At 35.1% G+C, this 12022-nt stretch overlaps 1 protein-coding gene across 2 annotated transcripts in view; it reads right to left on the reverse strand.

Annotated features, from left to right (window-relative positions):
• The window catches only part of Syt7 (Synaptotagmin 7), a 703683-nt gene that overhangs the window by 672317 nt on the left and 19344 nt on the right, over positions 1–12022 (reverse strand). The window contains exon 1 of one of the 2 annotated variants that reach the window (XM_074179533.1): positions 588–658. The exons of the other annotated variant lie outside the window; for it this stretch is intronic. The gene's annotated coding sequence lies outside the window, so the exon portion shown is untranslated. Of the gene's footprint in view, positions 1–587; positions 659–12022 lie in introns of those variants that run through there. 2 annotated transcript variants of the gene reach the window in all.

A 12022-nucleotide genomic window follows, 5' to 3' on the forward strand; every position in this document is an offset into this window, starting at 1 on the left:
TCTAAAATAATTAATTGGGTTTCTCATATTATTATTTTTTCGAGATAATAACTATCCTATGACGTAACCAATAGCTGTGACAAATTTCAGCCATTTTATAAAGGTCCTCTAAATTGTAAGGCTAATAGATATCACTACATTGTATGAAATAAAGTCGGTTCCTTCATCAGTTCAGACTTCCATTGTCTAATATAATAAAAATTGATTTGAAAACTCTAAAAAAAAACAATTAAAAAATTAATAAGATTGACCGAAAATAACAATTTTATTAAACAAAAAACTGAAATTACAAAGACATAACATACAAGCAATAGCCAAACAAATAAAAATTGAAATATTAATAAAAGCTGAACAATAAAAATTAAAAATTATTACTAACAAAAAAATGAAAACTGAAAATTAAAAGATTTCAAATCAAGTTATGTCACGACGTTTCGATTGTTAGTATCCACAATCGTCAGGATATGAATCCTATTATTTTCCAAAATACGGCTTATCAAGTCATCGAGCTGTACCCTGTATATCAATTAGCAAGTAATTTTGAAACACTCCATTTCCGAAAACCATGCTTCATGCCAGGACCTAACCTCATAATGGAAAATGTCGTAGCACAATCAGCGACAGGCACTGTCCGGGTTTTCATGAATGTTTATCGTCTGAAAGAAAATTAAATTTCAATTCAGTTTTCCCTTCTCTTTATCCTTGAAATCCTGTGAGTGAATTTGATCTTTTGTGAAGCTTTCAATTTATTTACGATCTTGTTCGGTGTTTGCCGTAAATTCATTCTATACCACATAATTCCGTTTGAATAAATTATTATTAATGGGTTTTGATCGCTTTCATAATTTGTATGAAATAAATGTAGTCTCTTGGAGCATTTTATTTTAATATTACTCAAAACCGTCCAATTAAATATCTGCCTCTATTTCATAACTTCTCACTTAGTCCAGAGCTACATTCACACAATATTTGTTTATATGATAATTTTTATGCCATCTCATCATTATCTTGCAATTGACGTTACAATTCTTGATATAACTGTACTCAATACTCAAATATTTCAGAAATCCGTGATTACAAGTTTTCGGGTTTCCTCAAGTTCTGGCATTAATAGCATGATTATAACCCATGGGGTATATTCCAGAATTCTGACGGGTCAGTAACTTTGAAGTTTTTCCTCCCAAACATTTTTTGCGTTTTCACTAAGAATGCTTTCACAAACATAATAATATTGTTATTGATATATTAGAAAAACTTGATTGCGAGTCAACTCTGCAGGCCATCTACAAAAAATCTGATTAGTATTGCCTTCTTCAAGGTATTGTAAATAAGAATCACCGGTTGAATTTCCATCAATGAAAAATGGACCTATAATATGATTGCCTAATATTCCGGTCCAGACATTCAACTTTTGGGGACGTTGGGTATGTATTTCTGCGTATTGTCTTGGGTTTTCATTCGACCAATAACGGCATGTCGATGACTTGACCAATCACTCCAATCGCATTATCGTCATTCACTACCCTTCTCTGAACATTTCTTTTCTTATTTAAAACCAAACCTGTCTCCCTGAATTTTGTGACCAAATCCAGAACGTGATTTCTGCTTAGGTGTTTACTAGTGTTTTGCTCGTTAAATAAAATGGATGTTCTATTAGCATTTTGGTCGTTGCCAAAAAATAAAACAATAATTGAAACCCTTTCAGCAGTAGTGTAAGGCATTTTTATTCAAATAACAATACACAACCCGTTTAAACAAAACAATCGAACGATGTAGTAATGAAAACTGGAAGAAGAGGAGTGGGTATTGATTTTGACAAATGGATTTTATTTAACAAAAAACTGATAAGAAGAACTGCTCGAAATTTTTTTTATTTAAGCATACAAGTTACCGAGTGGTCTGTCTAATGTATTATCAACATGGCAATTGTAACTTTAGATTATTTCGAAAACTGATGGTTACAAAAATTTTCTTTCAACAGAGTTGTAAAGGTATTCGGAAGACCTTTAAAATAAGGTGCCACTCGACCTACTTTTCCTATCTAAGTAAGGGTCTTCGGACGCACCTCTCCAAGAGGGTGCGTACTACAAAAAATCTGATTAGTCTGAAAGGTGTGTCCCTTTAATTGGAGATCGACGTGTCCGAGCTTTTTTTAAAAATCTTACTTTTCATATTCAAAAGCGGCTCTGTTAAGTTTTCGTTGTCACACACTGTATATTTATGATGTGGCGCATGAAAATATGTTTTTTAAACGTTTGTCCCTTGATGAAAAAATTAGAGTAGTTAGGATATAGTAGATCTTCCATGCAATATTCAAACTATTTGGCATTGTGTTGAAGAACAAAAATAAAAAATATTATATTTTGTGAAATTCTACAGAAAAACTCTCATTAGTAATATATTTCACAAATGAATTTCAATTCAAACTATTCCTATCATAAGTTACAGAGGACGATGTTTTTGATTAAAACGTAAAACATGTTTTCACACATGACATTTCCGTAAACACATATTTCTCTCCATGATCAACGTAACCCATTAACCAAAGTGTGACAAAGTTCAATGAAACTGTTACATGCATGCATATTTCTCAGTCAACAATTGCAGCGAAATGTCGTTGTTCTCGAAACACAAAAAAAAAGTAAGTTCAATTGCCATCATCTGTTACTAATGTGAAAATAATGATTTTGGATTCCGAAAGTGGTATTTCTTTCCAACAAATGTTGGACGGGATTCTTTGAATTGGAATTTCGTCATTAAATAATGAACCAACTGAAACAAACAGACATACAGCGTTTATTATCATTATTTATCTTGAATTTCACTAGTTCGGACTTCCATTGTCTACTATATAAAATGATTTGAAATCCCTGAAACAACTAAAAAAGGAGAATTGAAAATGAATAGCTGAAAATAACAATTATATTAACCAAAATAAACCTGAAATGAAATAATAGTGAAATAAAATATAAATAAAAATAGAACAATTGAATAAATAAAAATAAAGAAATGAAAAAAAAAGAAAATAAAATTAAAAAGTGGAGAGATTCCAAGTCACGTTAGTTCACGACGTTTCGATTATTAGTATCTACAATCGTCTTCGGGTGATGACTGGATTGATTCCTCCGAGAGATGACTATTTATAGGTCGTTCGAGTACTTTCACTTATCCCCGCTTTCCATTTTCCGCTTCACTGGTTCCGTGGGAGATGACCGTTTTGGCGGGAGTTGGCCATTTTTCGCTTGATGATGTGTTTCCATATGTTGCGTATTTCTACGCTGGCTTGGCTGAATACGTTGTTGGACAACATGTATGCGGCTTTCTGTTAATGCCTGGATTGAGATCCAGGGATCGAGCGGGTCAGTTCTGAGGTCCTCCTCAACCTATCCACTGATTTCCATATGTTTCCGTTAAATGCTGACATGCTATTTGACTAAAATGGGCGGGAGCCCCATCATGCATAAAGAACATATCCCTTCTGATGCCCAAAGAAACTTCCTCCGGCAGTACTGGATGCACTTCTCTTAAAAATTGAACATATGCCTCACCATTTAGTCGGGGAGGGAGAAAATGAGGCCCAATTGAATCATCCCCAATAACTCCGAACCACACGTTGAGAGAAAACTGTTCTTGATGGTTAGTTTCGACAATAGCGTGAGGGTTTTCATCAGCCCTTATGTGGTAATTATGAAAATTAATAATCTTGTCCCAAGGAAAACTACATTCGTCTGTGAATTTCATCGTCTTCAGAAAGTCACAATTTCTTCTAATCATTTCCAGTATCCAATTGCAAAATTCAAGACGGTTCGGAAAGTCTCGCGGTAACAGTGTCTGTACTCGTTGCAGATGGTGAGGGTATAAGAGTTGTTCCTTTGAAATTCGAAATACCGTCATGTGATCAACATTTAGCTGGAAATCAAACTTTCTAGTACTGGTAGTAGGTTGTTCTTCAATCAAATTAAGTACTGCTTCTCGATGGCGACCACAATCCTGCGTTCTTTTGTCGAATGAACCATATTCTCGTATTCGTTGATGAAGTCGAGCAAATATTCTATGTGAAGGATGCTGCCGTTGAGGATACATTTCAGCATATCTTCTAGAAGCTTCTAACCCATTCCCCTGCGACAGACCGTAAATGTAATGCATATCAGCCATTTCCACATTTGTGTATGCCATTTTAATAACAAGTGAATTATCAATGTAACAAATTAATAACAGAACAACACACAATTATTTTTTGAGAAAGAAAGTTTTTGGCTTTCTACTACTCCATCTTGATACAAAAAAAAGAAGAATGAGGAAGTCTTTCAAAGAAAAGAGGGAAGTAACTCTATGCATGGATGTGTAGATCATGCAAAGAAGTAACTTTCAGACACGAACTGAAAGAATGTCCTCCTGAAACAGCTACTTTCATATAAACATTGAATTATACGAAACAAAAAATTCTTTCGAAACAAATACTTTTATATGAACACTGAATTATACAGAAGATACTTTTCTCTACTCAGTTTGTATTTCAAACATTCGTTGTTTTGTATCAAGATGTAGAAAGCCAAAAACTTTCTTTCCCAAAAATTAATCACTCCTAAAAAATATTCAAACACAGAATTACTATTAATTCAATTTCGAAAATTCACAAACTGACAGCGTCATACCAATTTAATTGTCACTATCGGTAATAGCAACCTACTAGATAGATTAGTTTCGTATTTTCGCATTTATGACAATGTATCTCTGTAGTTGTTCGTAAAATAGAATGAAAGAAGAATGAAACAGGCTATCGGAAATAAATTTCTAAATAGTAAACAAATAGTAAGAGAAAAAGTTACATAGGAAATAAATTTTAGGGGTTGCGTTTTCCACCCTTTACAACCATGGGGTAAACCAAATAAATTTCTGGCTAAGTGTCTTTTTGGTAGTACAAAACGTCAGGTTAATTTCAATATTGTAAGTTTTTAGTGCTTTGAAAAAAATTATTATACAAATTTGATGTCCCCTTTCAAGGGGCTGTATCTCAACAAGGAATGCTCCAATGAAATTTCTTTATATGAAAGATCCTATCTTTTTTTCGATGAGGAATCACCTCCTTAAATGTTTTACACTTATTTAGTTACACCCCGTATATTCTCACGAATAGAAAGCAAATGAGTTTATTGAAACAAATTACACTCGTGTAATACACGTATGGTATTCAACCCCATTTCAAACACTTTCGTGCCTTATTGGGGCTTACCTGTGAACAATATAGTTTTTCACCAATATAAGTCATAATATTCCCATTTTCTTCATTTTCTACTGAAACGGGTATGTTTTCAAATGATTGCTGGTGGAAAACTTTACCAAATATTATTTCTTCAGATGAAAGTTCGCGTTTAGTACTAAAGTGGTGTCTTAATATTCTTCATTTTTTGAACAGTCCTCAAAATGCAAACTTCACAACTGATAAATCAGTAGGGAAACTCCAAACTAAGAGATAATACTAAAGTTTTCAAATACTTTGAGCTGGTGATTAACAGAACATTGTCTTTTGTTTGAATGTTCAAAAAACATCAATTCCATAACCGTTAGAGAGCGGAGTCCTACAGAGAAATATCCTGAGCGGAATGCCAACTGGAATACACCGGATACAAGGAAGAAGATATCCAGAAATGGCCAAACAACTTTGGAGGCTAGATCGAGGACACTGAAATAGTATACAATATCTCCGTCTCTTCAACCCACTCGAAAGAAAATGACGGTAATAACGTTTTTCACGAAGAACATATCTTGTAGATAACGATTTTTGCGGAGCAGCAATAAAAACTAAAATCTCGCAGTAAAATATACAAATCAAATCCACGATACGTTGCAAAATCCTTGATGTGTGCAAATCGAAAAAATTCACAAGTTTTCATACAAAAAAACTTGACTGAATTATATCGTTTATCAATAACAGTTGAACTGAACCACCTCAGACAGTAATGGCGTAATATTGGAAAGAATATTGATTTGAAAAGTTCAGGAATGTGCAGGAGCGACTACATCGCTCCTGCACATTACATCGAATACATCGAGAAAGCGACTGCAATCATTCGAGAAAATTTAACCACTTTCTGCATGAAAACTCAGAGAACATCGTATAGCCAGTCATTTGTATATCTCGGCTGAAAAAAACGAGAAATGATCTATTATCCAATATGTCGGTTATGTTTGTCCAAATGATCAGCTGACCATTGTTGACAAATTTTATGAAGGACTCCTAACGCCATCGATCATTTCATTAAGTGAATTGTCATGGCTAGTTTCAAGTGCTTTCCAACGTTTGTTGGCAGACTTCATTTGCTAAGTATATTGTCAGGCTCAATTATAATTGATGGTTAATCTAAAATTGGATGTAGAGCTCAAACATGTTTGAAAAACATAGGGTGTTCCATTTGAAAAAATTGGGTTCCCTTCATTTTTTCATGAGATCAAAGTATCTGCATTTTTTGAAGACCCTGTATGAGGCAAATGGAAATATGACTCGGAGTGAAGATCCTCATAGTATCACTCCACTCCATTTCAAATTTGATCGTTTCAGTGCAAGAGAGTTCAAGATTATCAGCATTTATAAAAGTTCATGTTTGGTAAAAAAAATATCGAAATTAATTTATATCTTCTGAACGGTAATAGATAGGTATAGGGAAATAGTATATGAATTTGTTGACAAAGTGATAATAAATCATAATATGATATTATATACGGGGTGTTTTATTTGAAAAATCAAAGAAGCCGCTACTTTATGGTAGAAGCGACAACGCCGCTTCGTCTGAAATATTTTAGAAATGTAGTTCATACTGATTTATGCATACTGTGGAATTTTCAGGTTGATCCGTTAAATAGTTTGTCAGCTAATTAACGCTCATCATGAAAAGCCCTGTATATAATGATGTTGATTTCCCAGCTTCAAAATACGAGGCATCGGACTGTTCAAAGCATAATTGGTATGTAAAAAATTTATATGAAAAATGTCAGGATTTCTCGTATCTTTTTGTTTAAAATGAAAAGTTATTAGTTGAAGTAGCTCTGAGCACTTTATTTCAATATTTATTAATTTGAAGAGGAAACTCAAGTTCATAGAAATTCTCCTATCTTCCAATGAATTTATATTTAACTTAGTTAGGAGTTGACTGTACTCATATTCATTTCGTTGAATACTAAAGTATCAAAGAAGTAAGTATTAAGAATTTCTTTTGAACATTCTCAATCAAATTGATATTTACATTATAGTATGGGTCCCATATAACCGAAAAATATTCAAGAATGGACATTATGAAAGCACAATATAAAATCTTTTTTGTTTTAACTGAAAAATCAGTAGAAATTCTCAACACAAAACCCAGCATTTTAAGACTTTTTGCCACAATTTCTGATACTTGAAGAATAAAATTAATTTCGCTATCCAATTTAACTTCAAGATCGCGAATAAATGTTTCTCTTTTAATTTCGACTCTAAACTTCATGTTCAGTTTGTTCGTGAGAGGCATAAAAGAAGACGCCTTCCTGAAACACATCAACAGCGTGAGACCTTCCGTCAATTTCACAACGGAGAAAGAAATCCACAACGAATTGCCATTCTTAGACGTTTTGGTGAAGAGGACCGACACTAGTGGGAAACATATGTATACCGAAAACCCACTCATACGGGACAGTATCTGAACCACGAATCCAACCACCATCAATCGACAAGACTCTATTAGACCGTGCTTTTGGGCTCTGTAATACGACGGAAGGTCTCGAGAAGGAACTAGACATCATCAAAAATGATCTTCAACGGAATGGTAGAAAAGCGATGGTAGAAAAGACTTGGCTAGAAGACAGCAGGAGCCTCGCAAGGAAGAGAAGCCGTCACAACCAGTGCTTGCACTTCCCTACATCAGAGGATTATCGGAGAGGATAAGAAGAATTGGTTCCAAGTACAACATCAGAACCTGCTTGAGATCCGGTAACACTATCCGTAGCAGCCTAACGAAAACCAGGCCACCAAACGCGGACTGCGATTCCAAGAATTGCATTTACTGGATATCCTATGAGTGCGGAAAATCCTATATTGGTGAAACTAAGAGGCCATTGAATGTTCGCATTGCCGAGCACAAGAAATACACACAGCGAGGGGAAACCAGCAAATCAGGAATAGCATACCATGTTTGGACCCATCAACACAACATCGAGTGGTCCCAAGCTGAGATCTTGCACAGAGAGGAACATTGGTTTATGAGAAAATTCAAGGAAGCCGCATACATGTTGTCCAACAACGTATTCAGCCAAGCCAGCGTGAAAATACGCAACATATGGAAACCCATCATCAAGCGAAAAATGGCCAACTCCCGCCAAAACGGTCATCTCCCACGGAACCAGTGAAGCGGAAAATGGAAAGCGGGGATAAGTGAAAGTACTCGAATAACCTATAACAAGACAATGGAAGTCCGAACTAGTGAAATTCATCATGAAACATTGTCAATCACCTTCAAACAAACCATAAAAGAAGTGTTTTGTTCGTGTTAGTGTTTGTCTGCTATCGAAAAAAATTGATTGAAGAATTTACATCAAATTTCGTGTTAAAAATGTAATTAGGACTCCAAAAACCACTTGAAATGTTGACAGTGTCATACGGTGATTATACTCTGAGCCAGAAAAACTGCTGACGAATCAACGGTTGTGAAGTTATACACATCCGCTGAAATAAATATTGAAAAATTCTTTTTTCATTTAACGACTTTGTGTATCTACCATTTTTCAATATGATACACTTGTTCACTGATTTAATAGAAAAAAACCGTCTGAAGAGAAGGAAATGGGGTGGAAATATTTATAAAATTCGTCACCTGAAAAATTGACTTCGTACTTATTTTTGATGACCGAATCGACGAGAGAAATATCACGCTATAGTTTCACAAGCCGTCTGACGAGGTGAAAATGGGGTGGAAACTTCAAAAAATCATATCATCAAAGATTGGATTTGAACGCCTACAAAATTGGGATTTGTTATTCCTGATGGCCGAATCGACGAGAAAAACATCACACCATAGTTTTATAGACCATCTGAGGGGGTGTTTCCACCCCGTTTTCACCTACTCACTCGTCATTGCTTGTTCGTAATTTTTTACCGAAAACAACACGGTAATCATGTTCCAGCCACCGTATTCACCAGATTTGACCCCCTACGACTTTTTTCTGTTTGAAGAGACCCGTGAACGACTGAATGAACATGAATAAATAAATATTTTATGGGAAAAATGAAAATTTTCTTCATTTTAACAGACCCTCGTAGAAGTTTAAAAACATTTCCATTGAAACAGTGAAGGTAATTTTAAAAAATATTGCAATATATTTCGTCAATTTTTCACCAAGTCATTCACACTTTCAACCAAGCTGAAGAGCATTAATTCCAAAAGAGAAACCGTTTCTGAATACTGCTTTCTCTGGAAACCTAAGGTAACCGAGTTTCGAAAAACTAATCAGTACAAAAGTTAAACAAACTTCCACATCGTATCGTGTAGTATAAGTTTATGTAATCACCACTGTAATGAGCTCAAAGCTCGACAAGTTCGGATGAATCGTAATCAAGTTCACCCAGCGAGCAAAACTCGACAAATGCTAGAACTGTGTTGCTAAGACATCACTTTTATTAGATCAACTTGCTTTCCGGATTCGAGTGGATTTATTCGAGTTAAAGAAGCCACCAAGACGTTATTACATTTTGGTCGAATAGGAATTATTCGATGTAACGTGCGATAGAAATGAGGAGAGCTGGATGGTAAAATGTAAAAATCATTTTGTTATCAAAGACTGGAATGATTGATGTAATGATATTTCTAAATATCCCTGAAACATTTTTGAACATTTTTGAACATTTTTGAACAATTTTGGACACACATTCTTCGAAAGAGTGAAATAGACTTGATATTACAACTCGGAAAAGTGAAGAGGAATCTAGCTATCAGGTTTATGTATAATGAATCTCCCATTCAATTCTCTTGGTAATTATATTCAAAGGTTTTTACGAAAAAGTAATACACTATTCATTTTCTACTTTCTTTCCTGATAAACAAGATTTCAATAAAACTGAATTCTAATGACTGCGCTCAAATTAACTGGTTGTATTAGTTTTTATAAACTGTCATTATGGCGAAGCAGATGTGTCTTCCAATGTCATAAAGTTAAGAAGCTTTTCAAGGACTGGGTAACTCATATTCCTGAGTTATCTCAAAAATTGTTGATGAGAAGTTGAAGACTGATGTTTTTCTCAAAACTTTGAAGTTGACTTGGAATTCAAGTTATACATCATTCTGAGATTTTCACTCGACACTTCGCCGTACACTAGCTATCTCGCACCATTTCAAAACTAGTACTGAAACACTTGAAGAAGCTATTGTATAACAAAATACGTGTAAGGATTTTGTAAACTGTTCTATACAATAGCTTCCTCAAGTGTTTCCATACTCAGTATAAAAACGCCTGAGGAAGCTATCGTATAGCAAAACACGTGTTGCTATTTTGTAAACTGTACTAAACAATAGCTTCTTCGAGCGTTTCCGTACTCAGTATGTAATCGCCCAAGGAAGCTATTGTACGGCAAATCGCGTGCTGTGATTTCGTGAACTTTACTATACGAAAGCTTCTTCAAGGAAGCTTGAGAAAGCTATCGTACAGCACAACATGTGTCGCGGTATTGTAAACTATACTATACAATTGATTCCCCAAATGATTTCATACTGAGTATGAAAACGCTCGAGAAAGCTTTTGTACAGTAAAACACTTCCACAAGCGTTTCAGTATTCAGTATGGAATAAATTTAGGAAGCTATGCTACAGCTAAATACGTGTTGCGATTTCGTGAACTGCATTTTACAATAGCTTTCACAGGCGTTTCAGTATTCAGTGTGAAATAGCTTCAGGAAGCTATCGTACAGCAAAACACGTGTTGCGATTTTGTATACTGTACTATACAATAGCTTCCTCAAGCGTTTCCGTACTCAGTATGTAAACGCTCAAGAAAACTGTTGTATAGCAAGTTACGTGTTGTGATTCGTGAACTTTACTTTACCATAGCTTCTTCAAGGAAGCTATCGTACATCGAAACATGTGTCGCGGTTTTGTAGACTGAACTATACAATTGATTCTCCAAATGGTTTCATAACGAGGAAGCTATTGTACAGTGAAACACCTCCACAGGCGTTTCACCAGTCACTATGAAGAAGCTTTAGGAAGCTATGCTACAGTTGAACACGTGTTGAGTTTTCATAAACTGTAATATACAATAGCTTCATCAAGCGTTTCAGTACTCAGTATGTAAACGCTCAAGGAAGCAATTGTACAGCAAATTACGTGTTGTGATTTTGTGAACTTCACTATACAATAGCTTCTACAAGGAAGCTTGAGGAAGCTATCGTACAGCAAAACATGTGTCGGGGTTGTGTAGACTGAACTATACAATTGATTCTCCAAATGGTTTCATACCGAGGAAGCTATTGTACAGTGAAACACTTCCACAGGCGTTTCACTAGTCACTATGAAATAGCTTTAGAAAGCTATGCTACAGTTGAACACGTGTTGAGATTTCATAACCTGTAATATACAATAGCTTCCTCAAGCGTTTTCGTACTCAGTATGTAAATGCTCAAGGAAGCTATTGCACAGCAAATGTGTTGTGATTTCGTGAACTTCACTATACAATAGCTTCTACAAGGAAGCTTGAGGAAGCTATTGTACAGCAAAGCATATGTTACGGTTTCCTAAACTGTACTATACTATTGATTCTTTAAGCACTTCCATACTGAGTAATCGTACATCGTAAATTGAAACACGTGATATGATTTAATAAACTGTATGTACTATACTACAGCTTCTTCTTTCGTTAGCGTGCTCAGTGTGACAACGCCCGAGGAAGCTATTGTACACTAAAACACGCGTTACGATTCTGTAAAGCGTAATATAACATAGCGTCCTCAAGCGTTTCCATACTCTGTATGAAAACGCTTGAGGAAGCCTTTATACAGCGAAAC

Source organism: Leptinotarsa decemlineata, unplaced genomic scaffold, assembly GCF_025532065.1.
Source record: "Leptinotarsa decemlineata unplaced genomic scaffold, Ldec_3_MD MMD2_P_RNA_scaffold_1, whole genome shotgun sequence".
Lineage (NCBI taxonomy): Eukaryota > Metazoa > Arthropoda > Insecta > Coleoptera > Chrysomelidae > Leptinotarsa > Leptinotarsa decemlineata.